Source organism: Aotus nancymaae, unplaced genomic scaffold, assembly GCF_030222135.1.
Source record: "Aotus nancymaae isolate 86718 unplaced genomic scaffold, 86718_ANA_hifiasm-v0.15.2.pri h1tg000008l, whole genome shotgun sequence".
In the NCBI taxonomy this organism is placed as follows: domain Eukaryota; kingdom Metazoa; phylum Chordata; class Mammalia; order Primates; family Aotidae; genus Aotus; species Aotus nancymaae.
Window position 1 is genome coordinate 37,806,694 of NW_026988419.1, and position 22,013 is coordinate 37,828,706.

General features: G+C 36.1%; 1 protein-coding gene and 1 non-coding gene across 6 annotated transcripts in view; one reads left to right on the forward strand and one right to left on the reverse strand.

Annotated features, from left to right (window-relative positions):
- The window catches only part of SLC39A10 (solute carrier family 39 member 10), a 167,813-nt gene that overhangs the window by 61,455 nt on the left and 84,345 nt on the right, over positions 1–22,013 (reverse strand). The window contains exon 1 of one of the 5 annotated variants that reach the window (XM_064373223.1): positions 6,990–8,990. The exons of the other annotated variants lie outside the window; for them this stretch is intronic. The gene's annotated coding sequence lies outside the window, so the exon portion shown is untranslated. Of the gene's footprint in view, positions 1–6,989; positions 8,991–22,013 lie in introns of those variants that run through there. 5 annotated transcript variants of the gene reach the window in all.
- LOC135273711 (U6 spliceosomal RNA) lies at positions 9,159–9,268 on the forward strand. The gene has a single exon (XR_010341525.1). It is a non-coding gene; the product is annotated as a U6 spliceosomal RNA (small nuclear RNA).

Genomic DNA, 22,013 nt, shown 5'->3' on the forward strand with positions numbered 1-22,013 from the left:
AATGGCCAAGATTGATGAACAAAATTAAAGCATTTACTCTACGAATTATTAAAGACACTGTGGTATTTGGTGTAGTAACTAAGAAAGGAACAGAAGACGAAAGCCTAAAACCAGAAAGAATGGTCTTTTCCTTGGTGCTTGGTCAATTAGGTTGCCACATAAAAGAAAATAAAATTTGACCCTTACCTCACATCGTTACAAAAATAAATTACTAATAGTTGGTGAACATAAATCTGAAATAAGAAATGCTAAAATGATAGTGTCCAAAACTATCCAGTTCAATGGTAGCCACTAGTCACATACAGGTACTTAAATTAACTAAAATTAAATTTAAAATGAATCCTCTCAGTCACCCTGGCCACGTTCTAATTGCTCAATAGCCACATGCAGCTAATGGCTACCATCTTGGACAATGCAAAGAGAAAATGTCCATCATTATAGAAAGTTCTATTGGACAAGCATACTTCAAGAATCTAGAAACATAATGTGAGCCAATTATCTAATTTTGAAGTTTTCCAGAATAGATGAAACTAATTTCATACTATTTTATTTAACCCATTATATTCAAAATATTCTCACTTTGACATCAATATAAAAATGATTAAAATATTTTACATTATTTTTAATATTATGTCTTTGAAATTTGTCACTTATTTTACACTTATAGCATATCCTAATTCTGTCTTAACTGTATTTCAAGTGCTCAACAGCCACATGTGGCTACTGGCTACTGTACTAGAAAGTGCAGATCTTGAAGACTTGGAAGACTAACTTTAAGACCTTCAACAGAGAACACAAAATTGATAATATGCTACGCTGAAATTAAGAATTTATGTTTCATATGGAACTAAAAGAGAGCCTGCATAGTCAAGACAATCCTAAGCAAAAAGAACAAAGCTGGAGGCATCACGCTACCTGAGTTCAAACTATACTACAAGACTAGTAATCAAAACAGCATGGCACTGGTACCAAAACAGAGATACACACCAATGGAACAGAACAGAGGTCTCCGAGGCACCACCACATATCTATAACCATCTGATCTTTGACAAACCTGACAAAAACAAGCAATGGGGAAAGGATTCTCTGTTTAATAAATGGTGTTGGGAAAACTAGCTAGTCATGTACAGAAAACAGAAACTGGACCCCTTCCTGACACCTTACACTAAAATTAACGCCAGATGGATTAAAGACTTAAACATAAGACCTAACACCATAAAAACCCTACAAGAAAATCTAGGCAAAATCATTTAGGACATAGGCATAGGCAAGAACTTCATGACTAAAACACCAAAAGTATTGGCAGCAAAAGTCAAAATAGACAAATGGGATATAATTAAATTCCAGAGCTTCTGTACAGCAAAAGAAACAATCATTAGAGTGAACTGGCAACCAACAGAATGGGAAAAAATTTTTGCAACCTACCCATCTCACAAAGGGCTAATATCCAGAATCTACAAAGAACTAAAACAGACTTACAAGAAAACAAACAAACAAACCCATTCAAAAGTGGGCATAGGATATGAACAGACACTTTTCAAAAGAAGACACATATGAGGCCAACAAACATATAAAAAAATGCTCATCATCACTGGTCATTAGCGAAATGCAAATCAAAACTACATTGAGATACCCCCTCACACCTGTTATAATAGCGATCATTAAAAAATCTGAAGACAACAGATGCTGGAGAGGATGTGGAGAAATAGGAACACTTTTACACTGTTGGTGGGAGTGTAAATTAGTTCAACCATTGTGGAAGACAGTGTGGCGATTCCTCAAGGACCTAGAAACAGAAATTCGATTTGACCCAGCAATCCCATTACTGGGCATATATCCAAAGGATTATAAATTGTTTTATTATAAAGACACATGCACACATATGTTCACTGCGGCACTGTTTACAATAGCAAAGACCTGGAACCAACTCAAATGCCCACTGATGATAGACTGGACAAGGAAAATGTGGCACATATTCACCATGGAATACTATGCAGCCATTAAAAAAAACGATGAGTTCATGTCCTTTGTAGGGACATGGATGAATCTGGAAACCAACATTCTCAGCAAACTAACACAACAGAAAATCAAACACTGCACACTCTCACTCATAGGCAGGTGTTGAACAATGAAAACACATGGACACAGGGAGGGGAGCATCACACACTGTGGTCTGTTGAGGGGGACTAGGGGACGGACAGCACAGGGTAGGGAGGTTGGGGTAGAATAACATGGGGAGAAATGCCAGATACAGGTGATGGGGGGATGAAGGCATCAAACCACATTGCCATGTATGTACCTATGCAACAATCCTACATGATCTGCACATGTACCCCAGAACCTAAAGTACAATAAAAAAATTTAAAAAATTCAAAAAAAAATTTTTTTTAAAGAATTTGTTTCATCAAGAAACATTAAAAAAAAAAAAACTCTTAAAAGGCAAGCCACAATTTGGGAGAAGACTACAAGGTACATTAAAAAATACATTAAGGAACTTCTACAAATCAGCATGAAAATTATAAAACGACCCAATGAAAAAATGAGTAGGTAATCTGAACAAGCACTTCGTAACAGCAGCCAAACTGCTAAGAATAAATTAAAAGATGTTCAGCCTCAGTGGTCTTGAGGAAACCAAATTAAAATCACAATTAGATACCACTATATACTCACCAAAATAACTAAAATATAAAATACTGCCTGAATCAAAAGTAGGCAAGAATATATAGCATTAAATGGAACTTGTGTACACTGACAGTAGGGTTATAGATTGTATCTTTTGCAATACTGTTTGGCAAGATCTGCCAGAAGCTGAAGATAAGCCTATGTACTTGCACAGCAATTCTATTCTGGGGTATATGCCCAACAGAAATCCATGTACATGGATACCAACATGAATATTCACATGTAATCATTATTCATCACAGTTAAAACTGAAAAAAGCCTGGGCATGGTGGTTCACACCTGCAATCCCAGCACTTTGGGAGTACGATGCAGACAGATCACCTGAGGTCAGGAGTTCAAGACAGGCCTGGCAAACATGGTAAAACCCTGTTTTTACTAAAAATACAAAAATTAGCCAGGCGTGGTGGCATATGCCTATAAGCCCAGCTACTTGGGAGGCTGAGATAGGAGAATCACTTGAACACAGGACGCAGAGGTTGCAGTCAGCCGAGATTGTGTCACTGCATTCCAGCAAGGGTGACAAAGTGAGACTCTTGTCCAAAAAAAAAAAAAAAACAAACCTGATAAAAGCCTAAATTTTCATCAACAATAAAATTATAAATGAAACAGAAAAATCTACCACACAGGAATAAAATGAAATTACAGCTTTGTGCATTAACATAAATGAATTTCACAAATATTGGGCAAAAAATGACAAACACCAAAGAAAGCAGTATAATTCTATTTATATAAAGGTAAAAAGAAATAAAACTTTTTTTTTTTTTTTGAGACGGAGTCTGACACCCAGGCTAGAGTGCAGTGGCGCAATCATAGCTCACTGGAGCCTTGAACTCAGACAAAAGCAATCTTCCCGCCATAGCCTCCCAAGTAGCTGTGTGTACCACTATGCTCAGCTTTAATTTTCTTCTTTTTGGGGTCTTGCTCTGTTGCCCAGGCTGGTCTCAAACTCCTAGCCTCAAACACTACTCCTACCTCAAATTCCCAAAGTGCTAAGATTATAGGTGTGAGCTATCACACCTGGCCATGATTACCTTTTGAAAGCAATATAGGGGGTAATAATTGGGAGATCAGAGTGGAGGGGACTGCAAAGTATAATGCTCTCTTTCTTGACATCAGTAGTAGTTATATAAATGTTTACTTTGTGATAATTCATGGTACTTATGCTCTGTGTAATTTCTGAACACATTCTATTTCAATAAAAAGTTTTCTAAAAATCAAATTTTCTTCACTGAAAACCAATAAAAAACAAAACCATGTGGTTTCTAGAATTATGTAGAACAAAACATATAAAACCATTAAAAGGAAAAATTTACTAAGATGTTATTGAAGGACAGTAAAGAATTGTAAAACCTGGAGAGAGACATAATCTACATGGATCGGTGGGAAACATTGCACAAGGCATATAAAATCTTCCCACGTTGCTTCTCATTTTATATGCTTTTCCATATAAAATGGAAAGCAACTTGACATTTTTTACATTCAAATATGAACACACTCTACAGTCCCCAAATTCCACTTTTAATTATCCTTGAACTTAGGCACTCAAATTCAAGAATCCTTATTACAATATTGTAAAATTTTTTCTAATGTGAACTATTGCAATGACAGAATATTCAACCAAAGTAATTAAAACAGAGGAAAACTTTCACATAAAAATAAGTCAGGAGAAAAGGACAATATCAAAAACCTAAGTATTCTCAAATTTGCCCTCTCAGAGTCTCAAGATAACCTTGCATAATCATATTCAAAACTGGAAGATTTACATCTTTTTAAATATTGTTTTCCTCAGAAATCCTGTTTGGATGGAAGGTTTATCTTCTTGACTCTTTTTATCCAGGGAGAAAAATATTTCCTTCAAGTCTCTTTCAGATTTCCGTTTCCGTATCTTTGATCAGTCAGGTCTGTGCCACATGCCCATGCCAAAGCCAATCACTGGTTTGCAGTAGTATGTAGCAATGTCCCAGACATTCACTCACTGCTCACCCAGAGCTGCTTACAGTCCTGCAAGCTCCATTAATTTTAGTGCCTAACACTGGTGTACCATTTTAAAAATCTTTTATACTGAATTTTTACTGTACCTTTTCTATGTTTAGACATACAAATACTACTGTATCACAACTGCTTACAGTATTCAGTACATCAATAGGTTGTAACCTAGGAGCAACAGGCTATACTATATAGGTTGTCATATAGTAGCCTACACCATCTAGGTTTGTCTAAGTATACTCTATGATGTTTGCACAATGACAGAATCACCTAAGGATGTATCTCAGAACATATCCATCATTAAGCAATGCACATGATTGTATGTGGGAGAGGCAATACTCACAGAACATGAAGGACAAAGGCCCCAAGAAAAAAGGAAGTAAAGAAAGAAAAGCAGCCGGGGTGCAGTGGTTCACGCCTGTAATCCCAGCACTCTTGGGAGGCCGAGGAGGGTGGATCACCTGAGGTCAGGAGTCCGAGACCAGCGTGACCAACATGGTGAAACCCCGTCTCTACTAAAGCACAAAAATTAGCCAGGCATGGTAGCTGGCACCTATAATCTCAGCTACTTGGGAGGGTGAGGCAGGAGACTTGCTTGAACCCGGGACGCGGAGGTGGCAGTGAGCTGAGATTGTGCCATTGTACTCCAGCCTGGTCAACAAGAGTGAAAAACTCAGTCTCAAAAAAAAGAAAGAAAGAAAGGAAAAGCAGTCAACTGTGTAACTGTGTAACCATTACTTTGCCTGCTACAACCTAAATGCTAATCAGTAGAATAAACATGGTATATTCATGTAATTAAAGATCACACTGCAGTTATAAATGTGACTATGAAGGACTGTGTATTAACATGCAAAAATCCCAGAAATACAATTTTTAAAACTGCAAAAAGATACATGCTGTATCATTTACAGACAATTTTAAAACATGCAAAATTGCTTACTTTGGAGTATATATTCATGTAGCAAGAGAACATGGGATGATTACATTCTGAAGAGTCATTACCGTCTCAGAAAAGGAAGGAGGGAAATCAGCTGATAGAGGAAGTACAGATTTAACTGCATCTGCAGTGCGTTATTTCTTTAAAAAGGGGAAAGGGATCTAAAGCAGTATGATAAAACATTTAATTGTTGTTAAAGCAAGATAATGGAATTCGGGTGTTTATTATTCTATGTATTTTTGTGTAAATTTGAAAAGATACCACATAATCGTGGTTAATCATGCTGTGGTTGTGAGGGTAGCATAAGCTACTCTCTGAAATCTGAAAGGCAAATTCTTGCACCCTATCCAGACCTACTGTGACAAAGCCTAGGGATAGAACCCAGCAATGACTTATCCAGCCTTTCTAGTGAGTTTGATGCAAGCTAGACAAAATTTGAGAGTGCCTATTTATACAAATTAATTACCAAACACTTCTATTTCTCTAAAATGATACTTTGGGCTGGGCATAGTCACTCACGCCTGCAATTCCAACACTTTGGGAGGCAGAGGTTGCAGGCTCTTGGGCCCAAGAATTCAAGACTAGCCTGAGCAACATAGCAGAACCCCTTCTCTACAAAAAATACAAAACAATTAGCTGGGCATGGTGGCATGTGCCTGTAGTCTCGGCTATTTGAGACGCCAAGGTGGGAGGATCACCTGAGCCTGGGAGGTCAAGGCTGCAATGAGCCCTGATCTTGCCACTGCACTCCAGTCTGGGCGACAGAGACGTTGTCTAAAATAAATTAATTAATAAAATAATATATTAGTCAACTGAATGTCATGATCTATCTGAATAAATTAAGTTGAATTATCATATACATCATGTTAAGCATTTTTAAAAAGTCTATAAAACAATTCCAAAGCAACATTGAGATTTGTTTTTTAATCTTACACAGTCTCATGGATAAACTCACCATTTAAACTGTGTATCAATTTTACTTGTACACTAATGAAGATGAAAAGGTGTAGATGATTAAGACCAATCACTGTTAAGCAAAGGAAGATACATATTCGTCCTTCAGCTCCTGTTACACTCCCTGCAGTTACCTTGATTTTCCACTAGAAGATGCAAATTAAAGGTATGAGTGTTGCTCCCTTCAGCTGATATGTAAATACTGTGAGGTTTCTTTAATGCATATTATCTCACTGTCAAATGAATAGGTACCAGAGGTGGAAATAGGACATTCATATATATTGATCAGACAACATCAAATGAATGACTCCATGAAACAGAAAAGCTGTAGATGGTTTATACAAGCTTTAAAATGTCATTTGTCTCTATTTTTTAAATATACGCTATCATGGAAAAGATTTTAAGTATCTTGAGTACTCTAATTACTTACATTTAAGAGAATATCGTAGGAATACAACGACACAAGCAACGTCATGGGGCAATATTAAACCTGTGCTAAGTTTTTTTCTTTTTTTTTTTTTTAAAGTAAATTACTCATTAACTTTGCAACTTTAGTTTAGAATTATTATAACGGATGCATGCTTAAGAATCATGTAGGCCAGCCATGGTGGTTCATGCCTGTAATCCCGGCACTTCAGGATGCTGAGGCAGAACTGCTTGAGCCCAGGAGTTTGAGCCCAGCCTGGGCAACGTAATGAGATCTTATCTCTACAACAAAAGTAAAAAATTAGCTAGGTGTGGCGGTGCACGCCTGTACTCCCAGCTACTTGAGGCTAAGGTGGGAGGACTGACTGAACCCAGGAGGTCCAGACTGTAATGCCAAGATCGTGATCTGCACTCCAGCCTGTGTGACAGAGCAAGACCCTGTCTCAAAAGAAAAAAACAATCATTTAGATGAAATATGCATTTTGTTATCACAGGCTAAGCAGCTATTGCAAAGAGTCCCCTCTCAAAAAGCAGTGGTTTAAGAAATGAGCAAGTTTTTGTCTAACAGTTCAAGATGAATACTCCATATTAAATCACTTGGACATTAAAAAAAAAATGACTACTCTGGTCTGAGTGCACTCTGCTCCAGTCATTCAGAGACGTATCAGTCTTATATGGTTGATATTCCAGCCAACAGGAAAAGAGAAAGAATGGAAGTCCAGGTTCAGAAGTTTCTTCTTCAGCAGCAAGGGAAGTAGAAGTTGCAGGCATCACTTCTTATCACATTCCACTGGCAAAAGAGAAAGAATGGAAGTCCAGGTTCAGAAGTTTCTTCTTCAGCAGCAAGGGAAGTAGAAGCTGCAGGCATCACTTCTTATCACATTCCACTGGCAAGGGTTTAGTCACATGATCTCAATCAGCTAGGAGGCAAGGTCTCAACTTACTGAGTTTCCCAAGCATTCCAGTAGATGTTAACATTCTTACCCACTGACAGCACAAAGACAAACTCTGGATGGAGAGGGAATGGGGGAAATGGTATAAGCCCATATACCACTCAACCCTAAAAACTGACATTTATATGACACAGCTTTGCCCTAGCCAAAATATTCTATTATGCCTCTTGTGCTTTGGAGTTTTCCAAGTTTTCTGCATTGAGAATATGTTAGTTTTATAATTGAGAATATTTTTTCAGTTCAGCTGAGTTATCTCTACTGAAGAGTTCTATTAGGTGCTGTAGACATCGATAAATGAGCTCACTGACAAGAAATGGAAAAAGGGATTCTGGTAAATAACTAGCAGTGCCACAACAAATTTATTTTCATCTTTTGCTGTTGATTTCCAATACATCATCACAGTTAAAAGCGTAATTCTATAACTGCATAATTTCTGCATTAAGGGTGGGGCTAATTTACAGTTAAGAACTTTATCACTGTGCTAGTTATTATACTATTTTGAATGCAAATATTTTGCTTTAGATGCAAAGAAAAAAATGAAGTTCACTAATTTTCTCTTGTATTTAATACCAGAACTAAATGTTTAGTCAAGATAGTGGTTATACTTTGGTGTGGGATGTCAGTGACTGGGCAGAATCATGAGAAGAATTCTAGGTTCCTCACCTGGGTGCTGGGCACACGGCTGTCCTTCACTTCATGAAAACTGCGTGAATTTTACACTTAACATTTGGGTACTTTTCTGTAGCTGTGTTATATTTTATCCAAAACTTAATTTTTATTCCCTACATGAAGTTTATTCCAACCTTCAATTAGTAAAATCAGTAACATATAACTTCTGGAAACACATCCATACTTAATAATCCTCAAAGGTAAATTTGCTTTACCTTCTTACTTTGAAATAATTTAAGATTCACGAGAAGTTGTAAAAGTGGTTCAGAGTTTCCATGCACCCTTTCCCCAACTTTTCCCAGTAACATCTAACATAACTGTAGTACATGTTCAAGACCAAGAAACTGACATCCATACTATTAACTAAACTACAAACCTTATTCAAACTTCACCAGTTTTTACATGTACTCTAAAAAGTGCTGTAACAGAAAATCAATTTTTTAACCAGAAACAAAAAGGGCATTTTTGGTAACAAAAAGTCACTGTTTAACAAAATACATGGTTATACTTAAGAGAAAGGTTAACTACATCCTTAAATGAAAGGAATTGGGGTATTTGCTTCAGCCACACATATACTAAGACTGACACAATACAGAGAAGATGAGCGTAGCCCCTGAACAAAGATAACAACATGCAAATTTGTGAAACGGTTTATATTTTTAAATGTTCTCACCACAAAAAAAAAAGAGATAATGTATTTGTTAGCTCAATTTAGACATTCTACAATATATACACATCTCAAAATACATGTTGTACATAATACACTATTTTTGTCAAAAAAAGGAATTAGGGTTGATATTCTCCATAGCAATTTCTCCTATAAAGGCTTACAAAAACCTTTTTAAAAATTTTTATTTTTCATAGAGAGATGAGGTCTCACTATGTTGCCCATGCTGGTCTCAAACTCCTGGGCTCAAGGGATCCTCCCACCTCAGACTCCCAACTGCTGAGATTACAGGTGTAAGCCATCATGCCTAGCCTACAAAAACCTTAATTACAGGCTTCGTATTGTAGTTCCGAAATGTATAAAATGCCAAGTTATGAATTTAAAAATTTTTAATAAAATTAAACACCTTAAATAACAAGTTCAGTAGTAATACATACTAATGGCTAACATTATATAAATCCTCCTACAGATATTTTGTCTTAGATTGTCTTTTATTTCATAAAGATGAACATAATAAAAATATAGAATGTTTGAGATTTTTTAAATTCTCAGGTATATTTAGCTAAATAATGTTATGTACAAGGAATCCGAGACCCAGAGAAGGTATCCAACGTGATTAAGCTGATATTTCAAGTCTGTGGCATTCCTCTGACTTGAAAGATAGGGGCTCTTTACTACAGTATCATATTTTTATACCTTAAAACCAGAATACTGTGAGATTTTTATTAAAGTAACACAGCTAAAATATAGATGAGTTTTTTTTTTTAAGGGAAAAGAAACTGTCTCCTAATACTACTTAGTCAATAGAAAAAAAACAAGTCATTGTGAATAAAATTAGATTACTTAACAAAATGACTGTCTGACCTAAGAAAAATAACAGATAAATACTAAAATAATCCTAGTTCCAACACTAGGTTCCTACTGCCTCGGAGAAGCCGATCAACTTAGTAATTTTTTTTTGAGAGGGAGTCACTCTGTACTCTGTTGCCCAGGCTGGAGCACAGTGGCATGATCTCCACTCACTGCAACCTCCACCTCCTAGGTTCAAACCATCATCCTGCCTCAGCCTCCTGAGTAGCTGGGATTACAGATGCCCACCTGGCTAATTTTTGTTTTTTCTAGTAGAGACAGGGTTTCACCAGGACGGTCTTGAACTCCTGACCTCAGGTGATCTGCCTGCCTCAGCCTCCCAAAGTCCTGGGATTACAGGTGCAAGTGACCGCAATGGGCCCGATCAATTTAGTATTTATTGCCTGTATGCAAGCTACTCATTTTATTTAAATCAAAAAACAGAACAAAACAAAACAAAACAAAACTCTTTTTACTCTAGGGAATATTTTTTTAAAGGAAAATAAAGACCAAAGGAAAGAACCAGAAGTTAATACTGTATCACAATTCTTTCTTTCATACTGGCGTGTGAAAATGCATGCACACACACAATATGCTAACAATGATAGGGAAAAGATACTATAAGTTGCTTAGCAAGGTTTTAAAGCAAGCTTTTTCAATGCTCCAGATTGCTATTCTGAAGGTAAATGAGGTAGAAACTGAGGGAATAAAACCTTTTGGATCAATGGGGAACCTTTTGGAAATCTTAATATAGGAAAAGGTCAACATGGGTACTTTAACCATATCAGAAGGCTGTGTTCAAAGTATCAGTCAGCTGTTCAACCACATTCCAATACTGCTTGCAAGTTCACCGAAACTAGGAAACCACCACCAGAAGGAGAAATTAGGTTACTCATGGTCACAAGCCCCCTCACCACACAGGACTAGGGGGCAAACACTCAGCAACACAAAGGAGTGATTCGATTAGGTAACTCATGGTCACAAGTCCTCTCCCCACACAGGACTAGGGGACACTCAGCAACTTAGAATTACTTGGGTATATAAGCCCAGCAGACCTGACCATCAACAGCAACCCTCTCAGGCCCCCTTCTACCCTTCCAGGCTGTGGAAGCTTTTACTTTCACTTGCTCAATAAACTGCTGCTCAATTCTTAGAGCGAGGGAAGCCAAGAACCTGAACCCGGAGCCCAAGCTGCAAATCTGGTTACAAAACCAAAGGTTAATCACTAAACCTTCATCCTGGATAACATGTCATGCTTTAAATAAACTTAATGTAAAAATCTATTCAATAAATGTATATACAGTTTCCTAATTTCATAAAGGACTTCATTTTTTAAAAGTTTCATTACAGGACTACTTTAAATGGTTGAAATCAGTTTTACTTATATATGCAGTCATATAAACACAGCTGATACTTATATGATTGAATAGCTTTATCGAACTTTATCTTAACAGCACTGTAGGCTGTCAAATATCAATTTGATTTCCTTCTGTGATTCAATAATGGCAAACAGAACAATGAAGGAGAAGCAATGAGACTCTGTGCATAGTGAGGATAGATTATTCTAGGAGTCAAAGATCTCACTTAGAGATCTGACTCTGCCATTTATTAGCTATAAGTCCTTGAGCAAGTCCCTTAACCACTGTATATCTTATTACTACTTATAAAGTAGGACTGTTAATTTCTATTTTATAGTAACTATAAGAACCAAATAAAATTACATATTTTTAAGTAGCAAAATACGTTAATCTTCCTATATTATATGCAATATTTAAATGTTATTTAATATTTAAGTGCAAGCTATTAATAGTAATATAAATTAAGTTCTGTCCCTAGTTCTCGTATACCTATTAAATGTAGTATTTTGTATACAGTATAGAACCAGGAATCAGAAACCTGTCTCTAGTTTTTCCAGTAATGCCACTGTTTTCTCTCTGCAAAACAGGAGAAATGACACCTACATTTATCCACCAATCAAACAAATGTATATGAAACAGCTTTGTAAAGCAATTAAGTATATTAACCTAAGGTATTACCGTTATTAGATGTGGTATTATCTTTCACTTAAATTATAAAAAATATGGTGGTGGGGAAGAGTCTCTGTTGTGACTCTTTGGAAAGAATGTAACAAAAATATTACAAGAGCACATGCATCATTAGCACATCCAAGACCTGCTCTAGATTACAGGAGGCACTCAATTCACCAGTATCCGAGCAGAAGCTGGCACACCTTACCAGTTTCACTAGCATTAGAAAATTCTTCAAGGGATAAAAAGTATTGCAGTAATGAGTTCTCAGCAGGGACCACAAAATCCTCTTACAGCTTCATGGTTTGCTTTTTCATCCCCCTACTTCACCAGCTATCTAATCTATTGGAAATTATATTTAGTTTGGAATGGCACTGCAACTCTTCCAACAAATAAATTGCACAGTTCAGGCAATCCAATGTTTCCACTGAGATTCATTCATATAAAAAGTGCGTGCTAATTGAGCTTGGGTATTAATTCAGTGCTCCTCCTGTTTCACTAACTTGAGAGAGAATATAAACATTTATGCCTTGATGTAAGATACCAAATTAACCAACAACACATCATATCTATCTTTATTCTAAACATTCATGTACAAACCTATATTTTCTCATCAAATGTCAAAACTACCTGCATTTCTGCTTTTCAACCTTTAATTACAGGGAACCTGGAACCATACTGGAGAAAGCTACCTGTAATACTGCTACCTCTGTTCTGCTAATTGTGAATACAAACATCTGAGATTAGTAAATGCAGTCATTGGGATATCTTTTGGAGCTACTAAAATTTTTACGATTTTAGTTACATTCATTATGAAACAGACTTACAGTACTAACTAGCTGGGTGCAGTGGCTCATGCCTGTAATCTCAGCACTTTCAGAGACCAAGGCAGGCATATGGCTTGAGCCCAGAAATTTGAGACCAGCCTGAGCAACATGGCCAAACCCCATCTCTATAGAAATTTTTTTTTTTTAATTAGCCAGGTGTGGTGGCTCATGCCTGTAGTCCCAGCTGCATGGGAGGCTCAGGTGGGAGGATTACTTGAGCCTGGGAGGTCGAAGATGCAGTGAACTGTGATCGTGCCACTGTACTCTCCAGCCTAGCAACAGCTTGTTGTTCTCTTTCCACTCATCACTGACAGTTGTTTTTATTCTAAAAATAGCTACTACTGCAATACCTTATATCTTTATTATTCCATGCATTCTCACTCTTCCTTTTTTCAGTGTCTTGTCACTGTTACACATCCTTGATTTTATACCAGCTTGATGTTGTAAAAACTGCCAGCTAAAATGATCCTTTTCCATGAGGTCAGGGGAAAAAAATAATCAAAGAATCTCCAAGACAATCTTTTTATAACATTGACTTTTTTGATGCTTCTGACAACACAGAGGCTACTTATTCCCCAACATGGAAGCTTTCTGTTCAATTAATTTTAGTTCTTTTATTTTACGCCATCAAGGTCCTGTTAACTGTTGAACAAAGTGATATGATTCAGTTCAGCCATTTGGCAGGCTCTTACAAACATGTAATCCAAATGTCAAAACTACTTAATTTTCATTAGCAAACTACCAATTTTACCATCAGTTACGAGTCCAATAACATCTTTATTCAAGTTTTAAAATGTCGAATACCTTTTTTTAAACTATGTAAAATTCTTGAGTGTAGTCTTGACCGCATTCCTCTTACACAGCTACATTCAGAAACACAGAGGTGGGGTAGATTTTCATAAATACATAATAAAAGGACAAAAAAAAAAAAACCCAAGAAAATTATTGCCAGAAAAAACAAAGTTGTGCAGGAAAGGAAAAGTAGTCATTTATTACAATGGCACAGTTGTAAAACATTTATAACATAAAAATGTAACACCAAATACCATTCTAAATCAAAATTACAATAAAAACTATACTGAGAAACTGGAGTACAGTAAATGGGAAGGTATGCAGAGAAGTGAAAAGAACACGAAATCATTCTTCATTAAACAGATAATGGCTAGAAGTGAAAATCAGCTGCAAGTAATGAATGTGTTATCTGGAGACATGGTAATGAATAGCAAAATAATCAACTAAAGGAACTAAAGGGGGTTCCTTATCTCTCTAGGCAGAAGAATATGAGGAGGAGACAGGGGAGTGATTATTTTTCCCTCAAGAAACTTCACAGAACTATCTGATTCTTTAAACTATATCCACGTATAACACTGAAAAAAAATCTAAAAGTTAGCAATTACAAAATTTTAGTTGGCAAACCAACAAAATGTCACATGTGGAAGAAAATAAATTACTTCTAGCTTTAAGATTTTCAAAAGCATTTGTCTGCAGGATGGATACACACACACACACACACACACACACACACACACACACATATATATATATTTTTTGGCAGGTTCTCACTGTTGCCCAGGCTGTAGTGCAGCAGTGCAATGACAGCTCAGTAAAGTCTCAAATTCCTGGGCTGAAGCCATCCTCCCACTTCAGCCTCCCATATAGCTGGGACTATAGGCGTGCACCATTACAACCAGCTAATTTTTTTTTTTGTAGAGATGGTGGTTTCACTATGTTGCCCAGGCTGGTCTCGAATTCCTGGCCTTAAGTGATCCTTCCACCTTGACTTCCCAAAGTGCTGGGATTACAGGTGAGACACTGCACCCAGCCTGTTTGCAGTTTTAATAATATGCAAACATTTTAATTCCAATTTGTGCCATTATCTTTACTTGCTTTGAATGAATTCCAAAATATGGGGAAAAACTACAAAAATTTTAACACTTCTCAGGTTTTGTCACATACTTACTTTCCAAATTGGTTTCTAGAGAAATTAAGCTTGGTTATACTGCCACCAGCAGTATGATCACAGCACTCTCACTGGCACTAAGTATCATAAATTTTTAAATAAAGATCTTAATTTTTAATTTATATTTTTAAAGCTATTCCTGGCGGGCACAGTGACTTGTGCCTATAATCCCAACACTTTGGGAGGCCAAGGCAGGCGAATCACCTGAGGTCACGAGTTTGAGACCGGCCTGAACAACATGGAGAAACCCCGTCTCTGCTAAAAATACAAAATTAGCCTGGCACAGTGGCACATGCCTGTAATCCCAGCTACTTGGGAGGCTGAGGCAGGAGAATTGCTTGAACCCAGGAGGTAGAGGCTACAGTTAGCCAAGATCACACCATTGCACTCCAGCCTGGGCAACAAGAGCAAAACTCTGTCTGGAAAAAAAAAAAAAAAAAAAAGCTATTCCTGATGTCTCAGTATTTTTTCCAACATACATGAGCTTTTATATAACATGACTAGGTTACATTTTCTGCAAAAACTCTTCAGTTCTATGATGTTCCTTTTTATTTTGATGATGTTTTAGATGTTTTCATGTACATGCAATGAAACTTAACGTTTACAATTTCTTCTATGACTGCTGTTAAATTTTAAAAGTATTCCCCCCCATATTTTAATGTGTATTTTCTTTTTTAAAAAAAGGCTATAATTAAAAATAATACAACTTCTAAAGAACTAAGAAGACTTGTAACATCTATTTCTTTTTTAGGAAAAAGGAAAATGTCAGTTGAACTTATCCAACACTTTCACATATATCAGTTAACTAAAAAACATTAAGTACTGGTGTTTAGGCAAAAATCTTCATAGAAGAAGACTTAAGATTTTAGAAATTATATATCCCATGAAATTATATTTACAGTGAATTTAAAGAACACTTTTTTCTTAATATCTTTCAGTTATTTAACTTTAGCATACCTTTCTGATTTTTAGCTAGCATTATTTTCTTAAAAATAAACTTTAAATGTACACTGTATGTGCTTTCATAGGATGTTAAATACATTCAATTATTCACTTTATTTGGAAAAAGATGGGAGAGAAAAAGAAGGGAAAGGGTTGAAAAACTAACTGTTGGGCACTATGCTCAGTACCTGGGTGACAGGATCATTCATGCCCCAAACTTCGGCATCACACAATATACCCAGGTAACAAACCTGTACATGTACCCCCTGAATCTAAAATAAAAATTGAAAAAAAAAAAAAAGAAAAAATTAGACTATCCTAATTTAAAACCCAAATCTTTTTTCTGTTCTAATATACAATTTACTTATTTCTTATTTCTCTTTGGTTTAATAACTTCTATATTCCTGAAACAGCATAAAACCCAAATCTTGGCCGGGCGCGGTGGCTCAAGCCTGTAATCCCAGCACTTTGGGAGGCCGAGGCGGGTGGATCACGAGGTCAAGAGATCGAGACCATCCCGGTCAACATGGTGAAACCCCGTCTCTACTAATACAAAAAAAAAAAACTAGCTGGGCATGGTGGCACGTGCCTGTAATCCCAGCTACTCAGGAGGCTGAGGCAGGAGAATTGCCTGAACCCAGGAGGCGGAGGTTGCGGTGAGCCGAGATCGCGCCATTGCACTCCAGCCTGGGTAACGAGCGAAACTCCGTCTCAAAAAAAAAAAAAAAAAAAAAACCCAAATCTTAAAAATAGTATATTCCAAACATTAAAAAATTATGAAGTCAGGTGACATGCTTTTCTAACAAGGTATGGGAATAGAAAACCTAATCTCATTGCCTTAAAATGTATACATACATAGAATACATGTTATGTATATATTGTACTATTTTATGATTATGTAAGGTATTTTCTTATAGTTTTACTGATCTCATTTTACGTAATAACACATCATGTATTATTCCATTTATATTGATAAAGTATGTAAATCAATCTTTCCATAGCCCCTTTCATCAAGAAGCTATGTTCTTCTATAACATAGTGCAAAGTATATTTCTTTATTTGCAAAGAAAATCATATAAGGAGTCATCTTCAGTATAAGTGCACTGAGTTAACATACAAAAATGTTTGTTCACAGGCCTGTAAGCATGCAGTTTTGAATTGCTTTATGAGGGGAGTGGAAAGAGAGGAGAGAAAGAGGAAGGGAGAGAGGACCTGAGACATAAGCAGCATAAAAATATCCATTTCCTGCTCTGCTAGAGTTACAAGGAAGACACAATCAGCTTTTCAATTGGAAAAGGTAAACTGTTAGAGAGCTACGTAAGTAGTACAGTGTGACGGTTAGGTGGTAACCCACAGTTTAAGGCCAAGGGCTATACATTCCTTTTCCAACTTCAAGCATAATAAAGCATAATTAATTCACTCTGTAAAGGAAAAATGGAAAGGTGGAAAGAGAGAAAAAGCTTCTATGTTATGTAAAGAACACCTGAGAACTCATATTACCTATGAATTGATCATTTGACTGAACATTTTTCTACTAAAATATGTTACCACAAAAGCAGCTATAGACAATACATACATTAATAAGTTTTGTTCCAACAATTTACAGAAGCAGGGATATTTGGCCCATAGTTTGCTGATCCAGCAAAATTAAAAAAATTTACACATTTTTTAAAAAAGTATCAATCCAGCAGACAACTGTAGGGAAAACCACTATTTTAAAATCCAACAATTCAAATACAAAAAAGTGAAGAGTCTAAAGGGGGAAGGCAAGGCATATCTGAAATTGCTTCTTTTTATTTATAGATATTAAAGTAATAGCACAGGCTGGGCACGGTGGCTCATGCCTATAATCCCACCACTTCAGGAGGCCGAGGCAGGTGGATCACTTGAGTCCAGGAGTTTGAGACCACCCTGGGCAACATGGTGAAACCCTGTCTCTAGAAAAAAAAAAAAAAAAATACAAAAAGTTAGCCAGGCTTGGTGGCACATGCACCTATAGTCCCAGCTACTTAGGGAGGCTGAGTTAGGATGACCTGAGCCCAGGAGGTCAAGCCTGCAGTGAGCCCTGATCTCACCATTGCACTCCAGCCTGGGGAAAAGAGACACTGTCTTTTCAAAAAAAAAAAAAAAAAAAAAACAGCACAGTAGGATACATATCTTTGTGATCATACTAGATGAAAAGTGATTTTTTTCTCCTTCCTATATTGAATGAAAATAAACCTAAAACCTAAAATGATATCACTGATTAAATCTTAATTATAGAGGATTAAAAAAATATTAACCTTTCGTAGTTCAGTTCTTATAATACTTCTTGTCCTACATGAATAAGGATACATCTTATAACATTCTTCCTTTTCTAATCCCTAAAAATCTTACTGGGATGGATGGTCCCTCAAAGTACAGTACATACATGGGTAAAATTGATGCCTATTAGAAATATTAATACAAGAGTAAGTATTTTTAGCAGGTCAGGGTAAACAAATAAAAAAAAAGTATTATCTGATACCTCCCTTTCAGCAGTACCTAAAAGTGATAAGTAATTATAAAATTATGAAAGTAGGTAATTGTAACTTTTGGATTGTGAAAATAAACACTACTTGAACAAGATTTTAGATTTTGTCCTTTTATTTGAACAAGCCTGCAAACCTGTATCACCAGTAGCATCCTATTCTAACATCTTTTAACATAAAATCTAACATTAAAAATCTATTAAATATCCAATTCCTTATATCTGGCAATCCAAAAAAACCCTTATGTTCTGATAGAAAAATAGCACTTGACACAGAATTATTGATGAGATACAATAAATTGTGTCCTAACATGTCTGAACATTGTATGTGGTCTCCTAAGCAGTCAATTTGGAAATAATATTACTGGCTGGGCATGGTGGCTCATGCCTGTAATCCTACCACTTTGGGACACTGAGATGGGAGGATGGCCCAAGCCCGAGTTTGTGACCAGTCTGGGCAACATGGCAAGACCCTGTCTCTAAATAAATACATACTATTATTTTAAACTGTAATTTTGGTTCTACATTTCTTTATACCTACTAAATATACTTTTAAGCATTCCAGTAATTTTTATTAAGAATGTATTTGGTTATTTTAGAAAAACTTAAAAGTCATCCTGTAGCCTACCCATAAAACTTATAGAGGATATTAAAAAAGTTTAAAATACTATTTATTAAAATACCATTTTATTCAGATATTGGTATAATCTGAATAAAACCTAAAACCTTAGCATTTACACTGACTATAGAAAATCCTTTCTGTAGATTTTTTTTTTTTTTTTTTTTTTTTTTTTTGTTGAGACGGAGTTTCGCTCTTGTTACCCAGGCTGGAGTGCAATGGCGCGATCTCGGCTCACCGCAACCTCCGCCTCCTGGGTTCAGGCAATTCTCCTGCCTCAGCCTCCTGAGTAGCTGGGATTACAGGCACGCGCCACCATGCCCAGCTAATTTTTTGTATTAGTAGAGACGGGGTTTCACCATGTTGACCGGGATGGTCTCGATCTCTTGACCTTGTGATCCACCCGCCTCGGCCTCCCAAAGTGCTGGGATTACAGGCTTGAGCCACCGCGCCCGGCCCCTTTCTGTAGATTTTGTAGAATGTTATGTGTTCACTGCCTTTGTGACGTGGTATATAGTGGCATAATATCCGTGTGTAAACTGAATACTTGGGTTTCTTTACAGTATTCATATAAAACATTGTGATTAAAAAAAGGAAATCTTGTGGCTATGAAGAGGTCCTTGAGACTGTTTTTCAAGAATCATTCTATAAAAGTCATAGTTCATAATAAATTCGAATTTTAAAAAAAGTTCACAATGTAAATTTAACACTTTCAAACTTTATTAGTACAGTCAAAGCAAACAAAGTTATATGGAACTAAGTTAATCTAGAAAGATTTTTTTACATCATTCAAGATAAGAAAAAGCCCAGATTCAATAAATAAAATTACTGTTATTTACACAGCTAACTTCAAAACACCTTTTAATATATTACCCTCTTCCCATTTTGAAAGCAATCCCATATATATATATATATATTTCTCTTTCAGGGCAAGGTAACTTGGTTATTGTTCATTTCTCTTTCAGGGCAAGGTAACTTGGTTATTGTTCTATCTCCACCCAAACTTCTCCCCATTTGAAAAACTCGGAGCTAAAAGCAATCAGAATTAACCAGTTCAAAAACACTTACGTCCATCTTATTAGCAACACTAACTGGCCAGAGGAAACCTTAAAACAGACCTGATTTATAGCACTAAGGAAATCTAATTGTAATTTAAACACTCTCTTGTTTTAGGAAAAGGTGAAGGGAATCAAACGCTAGGGGGCAGCATCAAACTGTTGTGGTTTAGACTGGGCAGTCTTGCAAACTTTAAGCTTTAGCATATTTTTAATGAGAATTACACTTATGTGAAAGATGACAAGATTATAAAACTTCTGTTATAAAGGAAAAAAACCACTTTTCTGTTTTGATTGCCTACATTTCTCTTCCATTTCCCATTGTGTACTTTCTTTTACAACTATGACTGGTATCACTTTAAAATGCACTAGTAATAATGTCCTTCTGATACAAAACTCATAGCATTTCCAATACTGAGGTAAGCATTATATACATACAAGCTGACACTTTCAGCCAAAGCATAACGGTAAATTTAAATTCTGTTTCACCCCATTAGCATTTTAAACTTAAAGAGCTTGACAAGCTTTGCATATTCATGTGTCATAAGCAGTATGTGACAAAAAATTGGGGGAGTATGCACTCCCCCAACAAGAAATTTAGTTTGGCAGGGAAAACAAGATGCACATGTGATTATAAATTAGAAAATGGAAGAGAGGCAGATACAAATCCATGAGTATTATAAGTAACAGTACAAAAACAACAAAAATAACTGTACCCCCAAAGGCCCAGTAGAGACCATCAAAGCTCATTCTAGGGGTAGTCAAACTGAGGGTGGAGGGAGAAAAAAGGACGTAGTCTTTTAACTGCTAATTAAAGAACTGAAACATCTGTACGTAGAAAAAAGGTAAAATCAATTCAGTATCATTTTCAGCCTTTTGGTTCATTAACTCATTTAATGGTCACAGTAAATCCATAAGTAGAGTTTTTGTACTTGAAGGTCAAAAAGAAGATTAAGATAAGCAACTCACTCAAGGTAAGCAAACTAATTAATAGATCAAGGTTTTGAACCTTTAAAATTTCACTCCAAAGTCCTAAATTCTTTCCAGTATTGGTCAACATTGAGGGTAGAAGGGTGGGGTGAACAGAATATTAACAAGGTAAACGTATCCAATCAAAAGCAAATTATCATCCCAGATGAATTTTCCTTGCTATAATACTACATTCTATCTTCTCCAAAATTCACTTTCAAAAGAAGGCACAACCCCTAGGTTAGTACTTGCATACTCCACTTGAGGCCTTCTCCAAGTACTTCAAATCAGGTGCTCAAAAAAAGGGAAGGACCGTGTTAGCTTTCAACCTGTTAGTGGAATTTAAATTAGTAACAGGAAGAACTAATACAGGTTATCATCCAATGTATTATTGATGTCATTTCCTATGAGGTATTCCCTAACAATTTATTTTAAAGTAGCACAAAAGTCATTCTTGCACGGGGGTTCTTATCCAAGGGTTTATGGACAGAATTCTGAATGTTTGTGAATATGGACAGGAAATAAAATGACAAATCTCTATTTTAATTAACCTCTGACATTTAGTTATCTCTTCAGTTACGAATGCAGGCAAAAATTACAGTGATGTGAAGTACCTGATAGGAATTTGAGATTAAATTTAAGCTAAATTCTTTAAAGATCATTTACAGTTCTCACTAGTTTGAAATTGTTAGACCAGTCACTGCTCTTGATAATTAATGCTTTGCTAAAATATAGAAGTCACAAATATTTATTATCTTCATAACTAGTTCAATATAACTGGTTTCTGTTGCAATTCTATGTATTTCATACATTTAAAACCATCATTCTGTGGTTCACCACACGAAAAAATTAAAAATCCCTACCAGCACATCATTGTTTTATTTTCTTCACAGCACTTATCACTGATATCATGCATGTTTCCAGTAAGGAGCCACTGGAGTAACCAGTGTCTGTAGAATGTGCGTTGTCTGGCATGGATCCC